This window comes from Amblyomma maculatum, chromosome 1, assembly GCF_055883805.1.
Source record: "Amblyomma maculatum isolate TAMU_Amacu chromosome 1, ASM5588380v1, whole genome shotgun sequence".
NCBI lineage: Eukaryota > Metazoa > Arthropoda > Arachnida > Ixodida > Ixodidae > Amblyomma > Amblyomma maculatum.
This window is the reverse complement of record NC_139344.1, coordinates 431,899,060-431,922,062: the sequence shown is the minus strand read 5'-3', so window position 1 is coordinate 431,922,062 and position 23,003 is coordinate 431,899,060. Positions and strand designations below refer to the sequence as shown.

At 45.3% G+C, this 23,003-nt stretch overlaps 1 long non-coding RNA gene across 2 annotated transcripts in view; it reads right to left on the bottom strand.

Annotated features, from left to right (window-relative positions):
- Nucleotides 1–5,632, bottom strand: part of LOC146209397 (uncharacterized) — a 102,536-nt gene extending 96,904 nt beyond the window's left edge. For both annotated transcript variants that reach the window (XR_014703435.1, XR_014703434.1), the window contains exon 1: nucleotides 5,463–5,632. This is a non-coding gene — a long non-coding RNA (uncharacterized LOC146209397). The remainder of the gene's footprint in view (nucleotides 1–5,462) is intronic.
- Between the last annotated feature and the right edge of the window lie 17,371 nt (nucleotides 5,633–23,003).

The window sequence follows — 23,003 nt, the reverse complement described above, 5'->3', positions numbered from 1 at the left end:
TTTGGAATCCTGCTAGGTATTTTGCCGGGATGTAGGGGCCAAATTATTACTAACTTCTGAAAACAGCAAACCTCTCCGTTTTAATCACTTCATCATCCTTCTTTACCAAACCCTCTGATACTCTGAGGCAATAATTATGTCTCATAAAAAAGTGTTTGCGAATGCAACCTAAAGGTAATATCCCGCCATTCTAGGGAAAAGTTAATGAAATAATTACGGAAATAAATATTTTTGCGCTTCTATATCGCAGCTTTTGATGTTGCCTACGGGCTTGTACAAGCCAATAAACAAAAAGATCACAAAATGCAGCTTAAGATAGCACATCCCGTCTAAATATGTCTGTAGTTTATTTTATTGTTGTCAATCGTAAAAGACAGAAGAGAAAAAAAATGTTACATCAAGTGGGTTCGAAGAGCTGTTTCGGCATCCGAATACGCAACCTTAATCAGTTGCGCCTCAGAAGCAAATTGAAAGGCAGCGATTTAATTGTACTGATCATTATTTTCTTTATCATAGTCATGTTATCCATTTTAACAATTTTTCTTCTGTTTGTCGCCAAAGAACTTTAAGCTATATTTTATCAATTCCGCATTAACTCTCTGTACTTTCCGTTCCTTGCCTTAAACATTATTACTAAAATAGTTACTTCGTTTTCATCACGTTTTGCCATGTTTCGTGCATACGGTTGCAATTTGTGGCCCGTAATTTACTGTGCTGGTTTTTAACTTGCTGTTTCATTTTTATATATGTGCTCTTTCTGTGCTTCATAATTTTCATGTTATATATGTATATCTTCACCTTAATATCAGACGTCCTGTTGCTCTGCCATTACTGCGCCTCGGGCATCTCTCAAGCTATCGTTGTAGCTTTTCGCCCGAGGCCCATTTCCTGTATATTACTGGAAATAAATTTTTTTTCAATTCAATTCAATCAGAGGACCTTACTACTCAGAGAACAAAAATACTCATCGACGTTGGCATCTACGGAACCTTTTTCTATGCAGGGTGATATTTTTCTGATGATTGCAGTGTAGTATTTATTACTCCAATATTTCAGTTAACGTTTTTAATTTATGTCAATTTGAGAGCGTACAGTTTTTGCAGAACTGGATCTCTTCCTCCAAAAAGAAATGCCCCAAGCAATTAATGCAAACATTTGTAACGAAACGTATGAAGCGCAGAGATGTCACCGCGACAAGCACTTTTACACCATGACTCAGAGGTGCCGGGCCCGTGGGGCATAGAAAGCGCCGCAAATCGCTGTAATTCCCAGTAATGGCGTAGAAGCGCTGACGGGTGCGCAGCAGCATCGTTGCCATATTTACTTTGCCCGTGGCCTCTCTTTGAAGAAAAAATCCTAGGACGGGGGGGGGGGGGGGGGCAATTAGGCACCGCCTGTAATTGTATTACGGTGCACTCTAGGCAACCCCCCGAGTTATAAAAGATCAATATCTTGGTGTGGGCTACTCGGTGGTTCATTATAAGTAAAGCAGACAAGTGCGAAAAACAGACAGAAGAGGAACACGCAAATGGCAGGACTGCTGCTGACTAATGATTAAAATTTATTGAAAACAGCAGAGCTTTAAATAAACACAGGGCATAACGTGACCAACTAGATATTCCATCGTCACAAGAATATTTAACCTAGCCAAAAGTTAATGACAAAAAGCATGAACGAGCATACATCCTTAAAATCACGGGAAGGCACGTACTGCTACAGACAAGAAATAAACGGAAGATTCGCGATTACAACAGCACAAATATCATTAAATCAAAACGTTGAGACAAGAAAAAAGCCCTAACAAGGGAACAAAACCCATGCAACAACATAAACAGCAAAGGAAGTCTTTAGGCGTAGCAAAAGCTGGTTGGTTGGTTGGTTTGTGGGGTTTAACGTCCCAAAGCAACTCAGGCTATGAGAGACGCCGTAGTGGAGGACTCCGGAAATTTCGACCACCTGGGGTTCTTTAACGTGCACTGACAACGCACAGCACACGGGCGCCTTGCTTTTCGCCTCCAACGAAAAGCTGCCGCCGAGGCCGGGATTCGATCCCGCGTCCTTGGGAACAGTAGTCGAGCGCCGTAACCACTGCGCCACCCCGGCGGGCGTAGCAAAAGCAGAGCCAAACGAACATAAGCGCAGTAAATGCAGAGTCAAATGTAAATCGTAGCAAAAGCAGCGTCAACCGAGAATAAGTGTAGCAAAAGCAGAGTCAAACAAGTAAAAGCAAACAATGAAATAACACCTGAGAAGAACCCCCATTACAACAGGAGCAATAGCAACAACAGTGTCATTGAGAAAAAAATTAAAGCAAAACAAATAAGAGAAGAGAAATCTAAAAGCACGCGGATGAGGCTAGCCAATTGTACCGTCAAGAAACCCAATTTTTATTTTGAATATTGCAATTGATGTTTTTTGTCGCACCAGTCATCTCCCCTGGCCTCGATAATCTCCTTCTGGCGTTTGTCCCTCTCTCTGGCCTTTTTTTCGGACCCTCCAAACAGAGCTAGATTCGCACTTCACGTAGAAGTCCGATTCGCACTCATTTTCAAAAAAGCACATTTCCATTTCTTGCAGTGGTCCGCCAGATATCCGCCCGCGTTACCAATCACACACCGTCCGTGTTCCGCTAAACGTTCAATTATGCATCTATATCTGCTTGTCATATGTAAGAAATAGCACATAGAAGCGGAATCTTGTACACAACTCCCGTAGTACGTTTCACAGTTTGCATCGCATGATTGATACCGCAACCTTCACGCTCTTTGTTCTTGGTCATCACTTTGCAGATGGTAAACCACTTGCACGGCGCAGAAAGCACTAGATTTGTCTTGTACCTGCTAGCTATTTTCTTGAGATTGTGTGAGAGATTATGGTGGTACGGGAAGACGTGCACAGGATCGCTATCTTGCTGCTTAACACGCTGCAGTTTGGGCCTGAGTTTTTTTAGAATGCCTTTTGATACACTAGAAATAACGTTTTCTGGATATCTTGAACCACTCAGACGCTTCACCTGGCCCTCAAAGCTTTCATTTGCACAGTGCTCACAGTTTTTCCTCAAAGCTGACTGCAGGCTATTAACAATAATCCCCTGTTGACAAGCTTTGAGTGGGCGCCATCACGAGGCAAGGAGATTTTTCTTGAGCGAGGGTCGTACATCCAATAGATGTGGCATTTTGAAAAATAGATGCATAAATCTAGGAAGTGGATGCGGTTGCTGTGAGGTAGCTGAGAATTAAAAGTAAGACCAGCAATTCGAAAAGGCGCATAATGGCTGCAATATTCTGCGCGCCTTCAACAATCATGAGAAAATCTTCCACATAACAAAACACCTTGGCCAGCCGGGTAGATTTTGTGGTAGACCTGTGTCCATCGCTTCGAAGCAGACAGATTCTAGACAAACAGATTCTGCATCGATAGGGTCATCCCTAACAACTACCTCGAAGCGATGCAATCCATGAAAGGTACTGCGGGAGTTGTGTGCGAGTTTCCGTTTCTGTGTGCTGTTCGTACATAGGGCAGACTAGTAGATGCATATATGAACGTTTAGCGGAACATAGATGGTATGTGAATAATCAATAAAAAATCGATTACTCAATTTCAATAAATAAAACGAAATAAAAATGGGCAAAAAGATGGTTCGAAGGCATCGAAATGCTCATGTTGTAAAGCTAATGCATGACGATGCTAAATAGAAAAAATAGAGCAGGTAATTAATGAAATATTATCTGAAGTAACACAAAAATGAGGCACCAAAAAAGGTGTCTCAAAGATTTGAAAATGCTCATAATGAAAAACCAATTCATGATTAGGGTAATTAAGAAGTTTAGACTTTGTAATTGAAATAACTGGAAAATTGAAAACGTAGAAAAGGTGGTTCAAAGGTGTGTAAGTGTTCCGAATAAAAGCCAATGCTGGGTGCGGCTAATATAAGGAAAACAATTGAATATATTTAAGTAATTTATTTTTTTGCATTATTGAAATATTCTCAAAATGAAAATTAGTAAATAGAGTTTAAAAAGTGTCAAAACGCACAGAATGAAAATCGGATGCTTGTTGACGTTGATTAATAAATGTATAGTGTGTAACTAATCAATTAATTGAAATATTTTGAAAAATAAAAACATGAAAAAAGGAGGTTCAAAGGAATCAAATTGCTCAGAATGGTGAGCCAATGTTTGCTGATGATAAGCATCGATGTAGAAAAATAAAAACAAAAAATGGCCTCAACGATTTCAACCTTCTCAGAATGGAAACCCAATATACGCTGATGCTATGTATCGGTCTTTCTAAACATAAAAAGACTAAAATAATAAAAACAATAAAGTAAGTTAGTGTACCACATTGTCCATGTGTGTCATACTCTTGATGGTGGAGCTGTATAAAAAGCAAAGTACAGCTTTACAATTTTTTAACTGGCTTGCGTAACGGCCGCATCTTCTCTGATTCTTAGCGTTGCACAGGAGCTGACATCCGAAAAGCCCAAGTATAAGCAAAGGCTCAGCCAGCCCTAAATAATCTCAACTTTCCAGCATGTCTTTTCGCCCTAAGGAGCAGGACTGAAAAGGCGGCAGTCACACACGCCAGTTAAATATTGGGGCGATTGTACTGTAATGTGTATAACCTGTAGAAAGAAACGCTACAATCTTTTGTAGTCTAGTCATGATTGATGATTCATAGTCGTCATGCAAAGCAGCACGACTCAGCAATTTAAAAACTAGCCCGCTGCGAGCGGTGGAGCGTGTACAACATTACGCATTGTCATGACTCATAGTCATAATCATGTTCATGATTACGACTACAGATCATGAGTCGACTCATGATCCGTAGTCGTAATGGAAATTACCAGTATTCAATGCCTTTCAAAGTCATCAACAGCCTGAATATACCCACAGCAGGGCAAAGGCCTCGCTCAAATCGCTCCGATTAACCCTGTTATCTGCCTGCTGTGTCCATCTTATCACTGCAAACTTTGTAATCTGGTCCGTTCACCTCACATTCTGCCGTCCTCCGTTACGCTTGCGTGCACTTGAAATCCAGTCTGCTACCCTTAATTAAGGAGCTGGTTGTTTTCTTGCCTTCTCATTACATGTCGATGTTGATTTCAGCTCATTATAAAGTTATCGCAAAATATAGAAAATGCGGGCGGTAGATCACAGCTTCTGCATGCATGTACTCTTTTTCTAATGCTGCTGGACGATGCTACTGCCCCTAGGCACAAAAAGTGCCATTGCTCTGACGGGCCCGTCTGAATCGGTAAACCGCTTTCCAAACGCGCGTGCGTCCACTGAACGCATTTCTAGAAGCGCGCGGTAGTCTTCAGTTTATGCAATAACAAAAGACAACGCGTCAGCGAATGACATCCCCCTTAAAAATGTTTATGCGCTATTTAAAGACTGCAATACTGAAAACAAAGAAGACACATAAGCTGATTAATTCGTCAGATAGACAAATTCTCCTACCTCAGCCTCGTTCTATATCCGTGAAACCACACTCGATGCCAGATGCCGCAGCAGGGAAGAATCATTCCCTTCCTTTTTGAATTATAGTAACAAATAACCTTATACTACCACTATGGTTATACGTTTATTTCACGACTGCGGGTGCGAAGTACGCACCCTAGCCGCTGCGAACATGTGAACCAACTCTGGCATTTGGCTTCTTTATTTATATGCGTAGAGATATTAGTGCTTATGTTTTGTATTATATCACAGCTGTCGAAATGGGGTGGCTGGGCATAAAAAACCCTGACTCGTCATTAATGCAAAAGCATTATATGCCTCATTAGTACAAAAGGCGCTTGCACTTGATCACTTAGGACATGAAATTCTAATGATGTCACTACCCGGTGCACGATGTCATAGCGCATGTAAGATGATATCAATATCTAATTACCAAAGGCGACATTCCACGACCTGGTAAGACATGACTTATAACCATGTCGTCACTAATAATTCGTAGTCATATTATAATTTAACATCGCTAAGCAGTTTACAATATACCGTAAAATAAGGTGTGAATGAACCCGTGCAAACATTACACATAGTCACATATGACTAAATCAAAATGACAAATGGCTCTTAGTCATATCTGATGTAGCATAACGTAGCACTTTAGTATGATGCAAGGCGTTGAGTCTGTAAAGCATTACCTAGTCATGACTGATAGTCATAATCACAACTTATGGCCCACAGTAATAATGCAATGTAACATGTGCCAGCACTGTACAATGTAGTGTGTTTTATTATGTGAAGCATGTATAAATATGGCCACGAAACCTTCAAAACTGCATTTGTTGTTTTTTAACAGCCGCCAGCATACAGGCGTATCACTCTGATTCTGAACCGCGTGTCAGTTCCGTAATCTTTGTTTGTTAATGCTCGATGTGGCGAGTCACACCTTTATCAGTTTCGTTGTAGCGCAAGATGCACCGAGATCTGTCTCGAAAGTTCTGGCCATTCGGGTGTCTTTCCACAATGTTCCAGCCCCTGCTGGTAACGGTTTACGACGTTATCTAGATTGTTCTGTGCAGCCTTTAAATTGAGCGGTGACGAGTGTGATGGGCATTCTTTGTTCGACGATCGACGAGCACGGTTGTTTCTATCGCCGCCGCCGAGTTGCTTAGTTCTTTTGCGGGCGCAAGTCAGCCCAAATAAAGAGTTTCTTTAGTGCAATCATCGCCCCCTTCATTTGTGTCGTCGACCTCGTCACCACTACGTGACAATTATAGTCATGGTTCAGAGGTATGTTACTCGTGACTTGCAGTTTTTCATATTGGAAGGGCACAGCGCAAAAAGACACGGGACGAAAGGAAGAAAACGTACACACGAGCGCTGACTCACAACTTGCAGTTATACCTTGCAGTACTGTTAATTTGCAAGGTAGCATGACTAAGCATTTTACAAGGCATATTGCAACTTGGGGAGTCTGCAAAACCATTATCTGTAATCATGATTGATAGCTAATAATTATGATTCAAGGCTCTTACTCACATGCTAGATTTCATGACTAAGTACTTAAAATAGCCTACTGTAATGAGTAAAATGTAAAGCATTATTCACAATCATGACTCATAGTCACAGGCATGAGTATTTTTATTAGTTAATTAACTGTTTATCAGTTATAGACAAAGGCCGCCAATGAGCGTACTGCAATCATACTTGAAGATACCCCGTGATATTACTAGGTACCGCCAAAAGTACAAATGTTAATCAAAATTAACTAATCAATAGCTAATAAGAAAGACCCGAAATTAGTGTACTGGAATATACCACATCAAAGCTATCATGTGAAATAAATAATGATGTAACCAAAAGTTCAAGCAATCATCACAACTAAATTTTTAACAGTTCTTAATTAAAGCCGGTAATTAGGGTACTGTAAAGGTACTCGCTATAAGCTGTCCAATGATATATAACTTCATGCTCAGGTTCAATATTTATCAAAGGTAACTAAATAACGGCCAATAAACACCGCAATTAGTGCATTGCGGTCGTTCAACATATAAGTTATCTTGTTATATATGACTTGGCACTGTAGCCTTAAGTTGAAGTGTAAATCATATTTATCTAATTAGGGCAATTACAAATAGATAGTGTATTGCAATCGTGATGGATATAAGCTATCCTGTGATATGACTTAATGTAGCCGAAATTTCAAGTGCTAATCACAATTATCTGATTAACGGGTACTAAATAATATTATCAAGGGTCTTAATGTTAATAACCATTACTAATTACACTTATTAACTAAACCGGCAATTAGTGTAGTGGAAATGACCTCTGTATAAGCTACCCAATGATATATGACTTGGTAATATAGTGTAAAGTTAAATCTTTAAACCGGTAATTAAAAAACGGCCATTAAAAAAGACCGGCAATTAGTGATTTGTAATCGCGCAATATAAGCTATTCTATGACATCACTTGACATTGTAGTCATAAGTTCAACTGTCAATCACAATTATTTAATGATGACTAATTAACATTAAGTAATGTTCAAATGTTATTCACAATTAACTGTTTAAAAGTTCTTAACGAAAACCGCAATCAATTTAGTGCGAACATGTTCTGAATAACCTATCCAATGATATATGACTTGATGTTATAATCTGAAGTTAAATATTTCATCACAGTTCATTGAATAGCGGTAATGAACAAAGACCGGCAATTAGTGTAGTGCAATTGTGATGCATATAAGCTATCCTCTGATATATGACGACGTAGCCTAAATTTCAAGTTTTAATCATAATTAACTAATTAACAGTGATTAACTAACAATATTAACTGGGGTTGAAATGTTAATTATCATTACTAGTTAAGAGTTCTTAACTAAACCGGCATTTAGTGTAGTGCAAATGTGCTCTGTATAAGATATCCAATAATATATTACAGGATTCTATAGCCTGAACCTAAACTTTAATTTATAGTTAATAAATAACGTCTATTAACAAATACCGGCAATTAGTGTATTGCAATCGTGCTAGATACAAGCTATCTTGTGGTATATCACGCCGTTCTAGCCTAAAGGTCAAGTGGTAATCACACTTATCTAATTAATGGTGATTTATAACATTAACTAAAGTTCAAATATTAATCACTATTACCTAGTTAACAGTTCTTAACTAAACCGGCAGTTAGTGTAGTGCAGACGTGCCCTGTATAAGCTATCAAATGATATATCACTTGATGCTATAGTCTGAAATTAAATTTTTAATATAATTATTTAAATAATGGTAATTAACAAATACCCGCAGTGTATTGCAATCGTGCTAAATATAAGCTATCTTTTGATATATGACATGGTGTTAAAGCCTAAAGTTCAAGTGATAACCACAATTACCTAATTAACGGTGAATAAAATAACTAAAGGAGATTTCAAATGTTAATCTCAATTAACTAGTTTATATTTTTTAATTAAACCTGCAATTGTGTAGTGCAAACATGCTCTGTATAAGCTCTCCAATGATATATTACCTGATGCTATAGTCAGTTCAATTTTTATACACCGTTAAATAACGAATGCAAGTAATTAACAGTTGCAAAAAGTCAAGCGGAGTTATAGTCGACGGAAGGTACCTAACGATATATTACTTGATATTGCAGCGCGAAGTTCATTTTTATTCACAAATAACTAATTAACTATTGCACCTACAATAATTTTATTGCTATTATACTCGACATAAACTTTCAATTTATATAGCAGTCGTGGTATTGTAGTTAGAATAGAACTACACAGTGGCCGTGGACACATCTGCACTTTAGGTACACGACGTTCATCGTCCAATGAATGATACACATTGAAACAATGCGCCGGCTCATCGCTAGCACTAAAAATTTCAAGAAGTAGCTCCAGAGCAACATTGAATAAAAAAAAAACGCAACCGCGTGGAATGAAGCCGACTTTAAGTATGATCTCCCTACGATGACGTCACATAATCTTGCACATCCCTCGTAGTAGTCTAGGTGGTGTTGACTCCACCCACCTTGGAAAATCTAGCAGATGCCGGTAGAGCCGGGATTCGCTTTTACATTCTCTGGTTCTGAAGCTGGGTCTTTTGTGGTACTTTTTGTTGTTGTGGTACGGTGTTGTAATTTTGCACTGTTGCCTCAACGGTGCACTATCGACTTCAGGCGACTAAATAAAGCTTCTGGCCCCACGCTTCATCGGAGCTATGTCGCCAAGATCTGCATGAAGCAACGGCGTTTCTTGGGCGCGTATTGCTTGAATGATCCCACTCATAATAAGCAGGTGAGTTAGCCATGGTGCATATATAAATCTGCAGATCAGATTGGACACGTATAAAATTGTCGCCCCAGAAATGGCTTGCAGTACCTTCTTTCATGTCGTCGTAGGTGGGCCGAAGGGAGTATGCACGTAACTTACGTCACCCGTGTTGTGTACGAGAGCTGCCTGCTCCCTTGGAGGTAGGGATAAAGCCATGTAAGGGTTAAAGATATGAACACAAGGCGTCTTTATTCTTTATATTGTCACATTGTGGTGAGAAGGTCGAGGACACAAATGAAGAGTCGGTGATTGCACTGAAGAAACCTTTTATTGGGCCAACTTGCGTGCGCAGAAGGACTATAAGCATCTCGGCGGCGGCGATAGCAACAAACGTGCTCGTCGGTCGTGGAACTAAGAATGCCCGTTTCACTTGTCAGCAGTGAATTTAAAGGCGGCGAGGAAACATCTAGATAAAGCAGCAAACAGTACTAGCATGACCTGGAACATTGTAGAAACACACGCGAGCATAATCTTTCAGATCCGTCCCGACGTATCGTTCGCGACAAACAAAATCATAACGCGTCTTATCGCGACAACGAGCATGAACAAACACGGGATACAGAATGCATACGCGCGCCAGAATAACAATGGTAAGGCCGCAAGCCAGTGGCTGTCGAACAGGAAGAAATAAAGATTTAAACAGTTCGCGGCAATATATAGCGTGTTGCACAATTAGAGGCGCGATGTAGAATGCTTCTTCTAGCTAAACCGCGGCATCCTCGCAGTTCATATTTTGCACAGAAATCATATTTTGTTGCTAGTATTTTTTAATACCAAATTTGTTTGGTGTACTTGCCTGATTCGATCAAAAGAAGTCAGATGTTCCCATCTTATGCGGCGGAGACGACGCCAAACGAACCGCTGCCCCAGCGATGGTACTGGTGGCGCCACCTCATGCTGCTTACAACAACTTAAACCTTCTGCCAAAACTATGCCACCATAGCCAAAACGTTCGGCCCCTCTTTTCCTGCTACAGAGTTGTTGTAAGCAGCATGAGGTGGCGCCACCGGTACCATCGCTGGGGCAGCGGCTCGTCTGGCGTCGTCGCCGCCGCATAAGATGGAAGTACTCCAAACAAATTTGGCATTAAAAAATACTAGCGACAAAATGCCATCTGTGTGCAAAATTTGAACTGCGAGGATTTCACAGTTTAGCTGGGAGAAGCATTCTACAACGCGCCTGTAATTGTGCAACACGCTGTACAGGGCATATATGCAATAAATCGGCACGGGGGCCGAGGAATAAACGATTGAGGAGACCACGACGTGTCTCCTCTCCGCGAGCAGCACGGCACTTCACGAACGTCTCGCTCTCTGGGCACAGTGCGCTCGCTTATATAGCGTGGGAAACACATTAACACTCATATTGTCCGCTCCAAAGGCAGCCCGTGTTGGCGTTCAGATAGGTCCAATCAGCGAGCTCACTGATCGCTCACTTCCAATTTCCTGCGGTGCGAAGATCACTCGCCGCCATGGAATCGCCGCCCGGGTGTTTAGCATGCCAGACGCGTCTGATGATCTTGGCTGTCCAATGCTTCCTGGCAGTACAATTCTGTCTTCAGAAGCAGCACCAAAAGGCAAAGAGGGTGTCAGTAGGAGAAGCCCGACGCTCGGTTGAGCGGAATCCGGGTGGCTCGCCTGGGCACAACAGCACTCCCGCTACCACACAATGCGCCGTGAAGACGAGCCGCTTCCATGTGGTTCGAAAGCTGGGTGCGCTCGTTCGCCAGGTCCTCCAAACACCACGTCGAGCGTCCAGCCGCCGGGGAGCTCCACGTGCCTCGTGTTCCACTCGTTAGATAAGGATCTTGCGATTTCAGCCCAGCTTACAAATTTAAAGAAATGTGTGAATATTAAGGAGCCACGCACCAAACTCTTCCCACTGAGGATGGCCAACGAGCGGGTGCTCCTGCGCCTGCCTAAACATTTTAATCGTCAATTCGATGGCTGTGCTCGCACTGTGGGGAGGTGTCTGACACTACCACATGGTGTGGGCCAGCCAGAAAACCCTATCTGTGCCCAATATCCCCAACCCCATGCGAGAAAACTGGAAGCCGATCTTGTCCGGCTGCTGCACCCTAGAGGCCCAAAAGGCTTTAACGCAGCGCGCCAATGTAGTGTTTGTCTGGGCAACCCACGTAATGTCTATAGCTCTCTGTATATATAATAAATGTTTTCACCACCACCGTCGTCAATGTAGCTCGACCACCCTCGCTCGGGTCGCTCAATGCCCTTGGGTCTCACCACTGGTCATGGTGGGTCAATCTGCAGCTTTCAAAGCAGACCGACAACAGGCAACACTCGACACGAGGAAGCACCCTCTGTCACCCGTCAAACACCACACGAAGGATAGTTCAAAATAAATTAACTACAGCAGTGTCCCGTTTTTTAGTACCCGCTGCAAGAATCAAGTGTAGGATGTAGGCAGAACCTCCAAACAACACTAAATGCAATGACATGAGGAACAGTTATTAATCACCAATAGTAATGAAAACATACCATTGAAATCTCATGAGCAATGGACAGAAATAAAGACGGAAGAATTTCATTCAATTTTGCTTCGATCTGCCTATAGTTTGCTACGAAACGCTTGTCGAAGGCAGCTCGACTTCTCGACTCAAAAGCCTATGAGTTTACATTTCTTTTTTTGTTCTCTGTGGAGTACGGATATAGCACGTACATTGCCGCGGCTGCCGATTGTCGCCGCACAGGCCCACTTGTGGCTTCCGCGCTTCCGTTTATGTATGCTGTGTTCAATATAAAAAAGAAAGATTATTATTATTATTATTATTATTATTATTATTATTATTATTATTATTATTATTATTATTATTATTATTATTATTATTATTATTATTATTATTATTATTATTATTATTATTATTATTATTATTTAGTTCCCTTTGATCAACAGCAGAACAGCTCCACTGGAGCGGTTTTGACCTCTGTCGCGTTCGCTGCAGCTTCTGCTGTCCATTTCTTTGGACAATTTTTTCGTCAGGCTTGTGTGCGAAGAAACGGACGAGCATTAGAAACTCGCTTTGCTGGACGATCTGTTCCTTTATTTGCGCGTTGCGCACTAGTTGTGCCTTTCATCTGCACGAGTGCATTTGTGCTGCTGGGATTATCGCTTCTTTTCCTTTCGCAATTCTTTGTGTTTCCTCTCCTTTCAATGACAGCATTCTTTCATGCGCCTGCCTTTCCGCTCTTTTCGGAGGCAGCACTTGAATGCTCGCGTTCTTCATTTTTTGGTGCCAGCTCTTTCAAGTCAGCTTTAACCGGAGTGAGTATGGCGCCTTCGTCGTCTAAGTGCAGCGCCGCGTCTGCATTGCGGTCAGCAGCGTACGACCCACTTCCAGTCATGTCCGAACAAGGCTCGCTCAAGCCAGCGCCCGATCAAGGCAATTCCTCTGCCGGCTCGCCACACAATTTCTCTGATCCGCAGGTGTACCGCATTGCTCTGCACTAACCGATGCACGATCAAGCTCCTTTGACAGCTGGGGCGCTTTGGATCATGTGAAGGCAATGTATGCCTGGTCATCGTTGTTTCTTTCGCGAACAGAACTGAGCGCGTCCAGGCACAAAGAATCCTGACTCATCTCTGATTTCTCGCTGTCAGCTTCGCCAGTGTGACTCTCTACAACGGACGCGCACACATCGTAGTTTTGCTCTGGCTGGTTAAAACTCGTGGGCTGCGCATTTTCTATTAACGGTACTTAATTTTTCTGCGTGTCCGGCTCACTACTACGCTGATTTCGGAAATTGCAACTTTGTCTTCTCCGCCACGCTCTGCAACATGTTCTCTTGAGTTGTCAGGTGGTGCATTTACTACCAGTTCCCCACTCTCATTTTGTGGAATCGTAATCGTTTACAGCTACGTGGGCCGGCGTGCAGTACACCTCGCTTGACGACGTCACTGCGGATTTCACGCCGATGGAGCCGACGCCAGCCGTTTCAGCTGCGGGTGGACTAAGGTAAGCCGAAACGTTTTTAATTCGAGGCGTGGTCGGCTCTCTGCTGTGGTCGCGTTGCTCGGCCGCTCCTCCAAGCTACATCTCGCACTCCGCTGCAAGTTCGATTTGCTCAGACACTTCCTGACTGTCGAGCCATTCGATTACAGCGTCTTTCAACTAATACGCCAAATCAAAGTACGAGTTGGTACAGTTTTTCTCGTGCTCCTACCTTTTTTGATGATTTTGCGGTGACAGCCGATATCTTAGCATGTCACTTGCAGTACATTGTAGGTTTTTGAGCGGTCGCCAAACAAGCGCTTGATTTTTTAAGACGCTTCAGTGAAGAGATCTACCAATTTCTGTGCGCAACTGTCTCGCTCGAAGCGTTTACTTCTGTAGACACTCTAGAAGTCTGCCAAATACTCTGCCATATTCTCGACAATAAGAAGCGGCTGCGGAATGTCTCAAGGTCTCGAACCGTTACTATGAGTAGAAATTAATGCTTCATGCTTTTCCACGCTCATTGGATGTACTGAAATCTCAAGCTGAATCAACAGTTTCTCTTTCATCGCGCTCTTGGCGTTCTAGTCTTCAACGCTCCAGTTTTAGCCTTTCATGCTCCCCGCGCTTTTGGCGTTCTAGCTTTTCACACTCGAGTTTTAGCCTTTCGCGCTCCTCGCGCACTTGGCGGTCTAGCATTTCAAGCTGCTCGCGTTCTTTCGTTTTCTTTAATGAAGATCATTTCAAGCGTCATTGGCTTCCTTAGCCGTCACTATCTCTGCCTGCACGATCACAAGAATTTCCTGTTTTAGTTTTGCCGAGCCCAAATCGATGTCAGTTCAGTTCAGTCGTTCAGCCCCTAAAGACCATATCACGCCACGCTTTCCTGTCTCTCACTATCTTTCTAACATCACACAACTTCATCTGCAGCGCCTCGAGGATGCCATCTAACCATACGTTGGCATCGCGTACATCTATGCCAACGCATCACACATTTGGAGAAGTTCTCAGAACTTGTAACTTTCCTTCTTTCACACCAGCTTCTTGCTGTTTGACAGTTTTCAAAACATACTTTACGTTCGCTAACTCAGTCGCGCAATGCACAGTACCCTGTTTACCCTTTTGAGCATCGTTTGGTTCCCAAACACTCTCCTCTTGCAGTGAAACACGCGAAGTAAAGCACAATGCTACACCTAAACCTTTCTGTAGGCTATCATAACCCGAGTCAGGCTGGTGTTTGAGGGAAACATCAGGTACTCACCGCGCCGATGTGTTTGACGCCAGTTAATCCCCAGCTTTCACCCAGCGCTGCAAGGTCACCGGTGCCAGCCAGCTGCACGGTCACGCCTGGGTCACTTCAACGCTGCCAATCAATGTTGGGCCGCAGGGAGTATGGCACGTGGCTCACGTCACCCATTTCGTGAACTAGAGCTGCCCCTGTTCCCTGCTGTCCCTGGTAGCGATGAAACGAAGTCACCATTGAAGAGATGAACACAAGGCGTCCTTATACGTTATATAGAGGGAATATTTACAGTAGAATCGGCATGGGGCCCGAGGTCTATAACAGCTAGCCAAAACTATAGTCGCACAGCGATGGCCGGAGAGACTACGACACGCCCCCTCCTTGCGAGCATCACGGCACTCTTTGAACTTTCGTGTAGGTCTCGTTCTCCGGAGGCAGTGCGCTCGCTTAAATAGCGTGGGAAAGACGTTAGTACTCAAACTGTCGAATCTAGAGGCAACACGTGACGGCGGCCAGACAGATCCAATCAACAAGCGCGCTGATCGCTGGCTTCAAATCTCCCGCAGTGCAAAGGTTACTCGCCGCCAGGGAACCGGCACTCGGGTGTCTGGCATTCCAGACGTGTCCGATCAGGTTGGCCGCCCGATGCAATGTGACGCTTCCTTGAGGAGCAACACCAAAGCAGACAAAGAGGATGTCGGCAGGCGACGCCCGACGCTGGGTTGAGAGCAATCCGGGTGGCTCGCCCGGGCACAACAGTCTGCTGGCAGGACGAGGGCGCAGGAGGAGGTGTTTTATTGTATTTCTACACAAGTGGGCGATACACAAAGTGTGCGTGCCTTCACCCACAACCGGAAAACTTTACCGCAAAAAATATGAGGTATGCAATGCCTGCGGAAGACTCGGTCACAGGGAGGACGTCAGTCCGGACCCGAGCAACCTCAAGTGCAGAAGCTGCGGAATGGAGAGGCCACCGCAAGGTCATCAGTGCGAGGCAAAATGCCAGCTATGGCGGCAAGGGCCACCTGCTTGGTGACCGAAAATGTAAGGAATTATACAGGACTACGTACGAGGGGAAGAAGAAGCAATGGGAGCGAAAAGTGAAGGATAAGCCAGCGCACGACGACAACAGAGGGCGACCGAAAGTCAAGCAAGAAGGAGGAGGAGACTTCCGCGTTAGAGAAGACTCCTTCCCAAGGTTGGAATCTACCGCCAAAGAGACGCCACCCAGCAGCGAGGGCGTTCCAGTTCTCGCGCCATGGGACGCTCCAGGTCTGGGTCCAGGAGACGCTCGAATTCGAGGGACGCGTCCAACCCATGGACCAAGCGGAACGCCAGCGGAGACCGGAAAAATGTAAGCTTCATCAGCGGGGCCTCCCAGGCTAATCCTAGGAAATATAAGACGAGGAAGTCAAAATTCTTAAAAACGAAATTGAGGAGCTTAAGGAGGTGATTAAAAAGCTAACGCAAAATCAAAATTCGAAACCGCATACGGAAAAGCAAGGGCCTCCCACTCCCGCCAAGCAGCTGCTACCTGCTCAGCCAGTTGCCCCGCCACAAGCGGCGCCACCGGCGAAAGAAATGAGCAAATGGCGACTGAGGCGTCTCGCCCGCCCCCGGTGAAGCGCAAAATTAATGAAACCGACCCGTTCAAAGCACTCGAAAATAGGCTTTACGAAAAATTGAGTTCATTCATGAGCCAAATGACCCAATTCATGAACCAAATTCAGAGCCAGTTACAGGCACTTGCAGGGAAAGTGCAAAGAGTTCGAACTGAATTCATAGCCGTCAACACGTGGCAGCAGAATGTCGAGCAAACCCTAACCCAGCTGCAAAATAGCCAGGCGTGTAAATGCAAACCAAGTTTGGCAGTGGAACTGTCGCGGCTTCCAGCGCATGAGAGCTCTACTGCAGCAATACCTTCCACTCATAACTGAGACCCCCCTCGCAATCGCCCTTCAGGAAACAGGAAAGGGAGCCAACCTAATGGGATACCAGGTGTTCAACAGCGATAGAGGCGTGAAATCGACGGTGGCGACCTTTGTCAAGCGCAATGTAGCGGTGATAGAACACGATTTGAATTCGAGAGATATCGAGAACGTATTCCTCGAGATATTAACGGGGCGAAAGAAGGATCCCAGTCTATTCCTTCTTAACATTTATAGCTCACCCAAGCAAAAGAAAATTAGATTTAGGGCCCTTATACGCATAGCCATCAAGGCGGCCGGGAATAATTCCTTGCTGATCGTTGGTGACTTTAACGCCAGAAATCAAGAATGGGGCAATGCTATACAGGACACCAAAGGTAGGCAGCTATGGGAGGACACGCACGAGCTAGGTCTCACCCTCCATATGGATCCCGATCATCCAACGAGGACGAGTAACAGCGTATGCGCAGACACATCCCCAGACCTGACATTTTCAAAAATTCTGAGCAACATTTTGGCAGTGACCATTTCATTACCGTTTCGGTCCTCAAAGAGGGCGTCAAGACGCACAGTGCGTGCCAGCTGGCCGTTACAGAATGGGATCAATTTAGAAAAATCAGGGCAACCGCGCAATTAGAACGAATTGAGAACATTGAGGAATGGACGGAGGCACGCAAACGCCACGTTGGTGAGGCGACAAAGACGCTGGTAGGAGACGACGCTCCTGGTATAGCAGATAGCCGACTGCTCCACATGTGGGACGCTAAACAAAGCATGGAACGCAGGGTGAAGAAACAAAAGTGGAACACGAATCAAAGGACGAATCGCGAGGCATACCAAGGAAATTGAAAGCTACGCTATCAAATTGTGCGAACAAAACTGGCTCAGCAGATGCGACGAAATGGAGGGAGGCACGAATCTCCCCAAAACGTGGGGCATGCTCCGGCATCTGCTGGACCCAACAAATTGAAAAACTCAATCGGGAATGAGATTGGCAAAAGTTAGGCACGCCTTTGAAGGAGACGATGCGGCGTTTACGAATGAGTTAGTAAAAACGTATGTTGCAGACAACCAGCGTTTCCCACTCCCGAGCTACGGTGGCACGCCCAATGAGGCGCTTGACGCCCCCATCACGGAGGCAGAGGTAAGGGCGGAAATTGCAAGACTAAAAACTAAATCTGGCCCGGGCCCCGATGGGATCACCAATAAAATGCTAAGGAATCTTGACGATGACTCTATTAGTCTACTAACGGAATTCATTGGAAAAGTTTGGGAAACGAGCCAGTTGCCAGATGAGTGGAAAACGGCAAACGTAATACTAATACCCAAACCGGGAAAACCCCCGCAAATGGAAAATTTGAGACCGATTTCCCTAGCCTCATGCGTAGGGAAGTGGCTGGAGCACGTAATGCAGACGAGATTAACGTGCTTCATGGAGCAAAACAACCTGTGGCCGCACGAAATGGTCGGTTTCCGACCACACTTGTGCACGCAGGACGTAATGATCCGACTAAAGCATGATATCATAGACTCGCGATCGAGAGACGCCAAAATGATCCTGGGCCTAGACCTCACCAAGGCCATCGACAATGTCAGGCACGAGGCTATTCTCGAAGGGCTCGAAGTGCTCGGAGTAGGGGGGAGAGAACGTACAGCTACATAAAATACTTCTTATCGGACAGAAAAGCCTGCATGATATTTCAAAATTTAGAATCTCCTACGATAGAGTTAGGAAGCAAAAGCACACCGCAGTGCTCAGTGCTATCGCCCTTTCTATTCAACGTGGCAATGAGAGGCCTCCCGGGTAAACTTAGCCAAATCAAGGGGCTAAATTTTAGCATGTATGCGGACGATATTAACCTCTGGATTAACCATGGGAGCGATGCGAGTACGGAGGAACGCCTGCAAGCAGCAACCGACATCATTGTGGATCACGCGGCTAAAAGGGGACTTTCGTGCTCCCCGCATAAATATGAGTTGTTCGTTTATAACCCAAAGTACCCCCACTGCAACAATAGCGGGGAGTTTCATATTCAGGTGGAGGGCAAACCGGTGCCAAAAGTAGATCAGATCAGGATTTGGGCGATGGTCATTCAATCCCACGGCCATAACGGAGAGGTCCTGAAAAAATTAGAAAGTTACGCGATGCAAACCCTCGGGCTCTTGAGGAGGGTCGCCACTAAAGGAAGAGGCTCAAGGAGAGAAATTTACTAAAACTAATCCAGGCATAAGTAATAAGCAGAATCAGTTGCGCCACGCCCTACCTGGACATCACGGCCGTCGAAAAAGAGAAGTTAGACTGCCTGATTCGAAGATGCGTTAAGAAGGCGCTAGGACTGCCCATGGGTACCTCGAGCGAACGACTGCTCGAACTTGGGGTGCATAGTACGTGGGCAGAATTGGCGGAGGCAGTGCGAGTCTCCCAATTAGAGAGACTAAGCACGACCGAGACGGGCAGGGTAATCCTTGCAAAAGTAGGCCTCAACCCAGACAGGGGAGTTCAAAAAAAAGTCACAATTAATAGTGAAATCAGGAATGCCTTGGTAGTCCCCCCTTCCCTAGGAGTATGCATCCAGAATTTAATGTCGAAAGAAGGGCCGAACGAGCCGAAGCTCTAGAGCGACGCTTCAAGAACATGGGAGCAAAGGAAGTAGTCTATGTTGATGCGGCAAGTGGCAGAACAGGTGAGGCGGTAGCTTCGGTAGTCGATGGCCGAGGGGCACCGGTATCCGCGGCAGCCATCAGAGGCCGCAACATAGAGACTGCGGTGGAAGTTGCGATAGCGCTATCTGGCGTAGGAACAGAAGCCAAGTTCATAATTAGCGACAGCAAAACTGCCATACAAAATTTTGGGAAGGGGAGGATATCACCGGAGGCGGCCAAAATCCTCACCCAAAGAACGATAAATAGGAAAATTCAGTTAATTTGGACACCCGCTCACGCTGCCGTCCCTGGTAACGAGGCGGCTCACGAGCTAGCCCGAGCTCTCTACTTCCGGGTAGTCGTCGAGCCCCCCGAACACTGGGCATACGACGAGCGTCTGCAAAATTACGGGGAAATCATCGACCATTATAAATTGGGACGTAGACTGGTACCCCCGCCAGATGTTAGACTAAATAATAGAGAAGCTGTCGCGTAGGGGCGGCTGCAAACTAATATGTTCATGAACCCGGCCTGGGCGTTTCACGCGCTACCAGACTTTAATGACAATGATCTCCGCAAACACTGTGGGGCGAGAGTGACCCTCGACCACATAATTTGGGAGTGCCCACAATCTCCAGGGATAGGGAAAAATATTACAAGTAGAGAAGCCAGGGATACCCTGCTGCGAAGCGCGGACCCTGCGATCCAGCACCGCACCGTCCATCTGGCGGAAGAGGCCGCACCAAGCCAAGAGCTACCTGCCAGCCTCTACTCCGCGGGCGCACGACTTCCCGTTTCCGATGGAATTAAAAGTTGTACTACCAAGAACCAACTACGCTCCAGCCTCCCGAACGGATACCGGAATTCAACGGCTTACCTGGCGCCACACGCACACGCACACGCACGCACGCACGCACGCACGCACACACACACACACACACACACACACACACACACACACACACACGCACGCACGCACGCACACACATAAACATATATACAAAACGCACATACACACACATACGCAGTCACCGTGTCAAGGAAGCGCACGAGGAGCAAGGCTCCCCTGCGCGCACAAGTGACACGGAGTGCGCGCCGCAAGCACGCAAGGGCGTGCTGTGATCTCCCTCTCGCAGTGACCAAAGGGTTCCTTTGAGAGAGAGTGGGCAACCACCCCAAGGTACGCCGGATCGTTGGATCATGATCGACAGGCTCGAGCTTCGACTCAGGTACGACTCGGAGCAGACGAACTCGAGTACACACTGGTCTGCGCGGACAAAGGCCGGCAGACCAGAACAGTTGCGTACGTATCTTGCGATGTCTCGGAGGGGTCTCTCTCTCGGGCCCCGCTCAGAGGGTCGCGCGAGCGCGGCCGTAGAAGCGGTGCCGTATTCCCGCCAAAAGGCGCCAATGGGAACAGCCACTGGGACGCCAGGGCGGAGCTGGGGCCCGAACGACAGTGACAAGTCGTCCGAGCCTCTCTCCGCCGCCTCAGGCGGGAGAAAGGGAACGAGAACAACTGGGAAGCGGGCGGCGGCCGCGCAAATGGCAGCCGCAGCAAGCCCAAATCCCACAAAGTAGGCGGTAGGAGAGGTAGAGAGGATACCGGTAAGCTGTCTAAGGAGACGAAAGATTTGATTACGAAACGCCAGAGTATGAAAGCTTCCAATCCAACAGACCAGATCGAATTGGCCGAGATATCAAAGCTAATCAATACGTGCAAGGTGGCCGATATAAGGAAGTATAACATGGAGAAAATTGAGCATGCTGTAAAGAACGGGGGAAGCCTTAAAGCGGTAAAGAAGAAATTGGGCATAGGCAAAAACCAGATGTATGCGATAAGGGATAAGGCGGGCAACGTCATCACTAATATGGAAAAGATAGTCAAAGTACCCGAGGAGTTCTATACCGGTCTCTACAGTAGCCAAAGTAGTCAGGACCGTAATAAGATTCACGGTAGGGAAAAACAGTCAGACGTTCCACTAGTGACGAAGGACGAGGTCAAGAAAGCACTAACAAGTATGAAAAGGGGGAAATCAGCTGGAGAGGATCAGATAAGTACAGATTTGCTGAAGGAAGGCGGGGATATCGTGCTAGAAAAGCTGGCCACCCTGTATGCGCAGTGCCTACTGTCATCGACGGTACCGGAACCATGGAAGAATGCAAACATTATCCTCATTCACAAGAAAGGGGACTCTAGGGACCTTAAAAATTACAGACCAATCAGCTTACTGTCTGTTACGTATAAGATATTTACTAAGGTAATCGCTAAAAGAATCAGGACAACCTTAGACTGCAATCAAGCAAAGGATCAAGCAGGGTTTCGGAAACGGTACTCCACTATCGATCATATCCATACCATCAATCAGGTGACAGAAAAATGCTCGGAATATAACCAGCCCTTATACATAGCATTCATTGATTACGAAGAAGCATTTGACTCAGTTGAAACCTCGGCGGTGATGCAGGCATTGCGAAATCAGGGGGTAGACGAGCCTTACGTGAAAGTGCTGGAAGATATACATAGTGGCCGCACAGCAACCATAGTTCTGCATAAAGAAAGTAGCAAAATTCCAATAAAGAAAGGTGTTAGGCAGGGAGACACAATCTCTCCAGTACATTTCACAGCTTGTTTAGAGGAAGTATTCAGAGACTTGAAATGGGAGCAGTTAGGGATAAGGGTAGATGGAGAATACCTCAGTAATCTGCGATTTGCTGATGACATTGCCTTGCTAAGCACCTCGGGGGATGAACTGCAAATAATGATTCATGACCTTGACAGGAACCGTGGAAAGGTAGGCTTCAAAATCAATATGCAGAAGACTAAGGTAATGTTCAACAGCCTCGGGAAGGAACAGCAGTTTACAATTAGCAGCGAAATACTGGAAGTAGTAGGCGAATATGTCTACTTAGGACAGGTAGTAACCGCAGATCCGGTCCACGAAAAGGAAATAACAAGAAGAATAAGACTGGGATGGAGCGCATTTGGCAAGCACTCACAGATTATGACTAGCAGCTTACCGGTATCGCTCAAGAGGAAAGTATACAACAGTTGCATCTTGCCTGTACTCACCTATGGGGCTGAAACGTGGAGGCTTCAAGCGCCAAGCGAGTTCTACTTAAGTTGAGGACAACCCAGAGGGCTATGGAGCGAAAAGTGGTAGGGGTAACATTAAGAGATAGAAAGCGTGCAGAGTGGGTCAGAGAAATAACCCAGCTTACCGACATTCTAGTAGAAATTAAGAAGAAATGGACATGGGCATGGCATGTAGTGCGAAGAGAGGATAACCTATGGTCGCTGAGGGTAACAAATTGGATTCCAAGGGAAGGAAAGCGTAGCAGGCGGCGGCAGTTAGGTGGGCGGATGAGATTAAGATGTTCACAAGGGTCAAGCGGATGCAGCTAGCACAGAACCGGGTTAAGTGGAGAAATATGGGAGAGGCCTTCGCCCT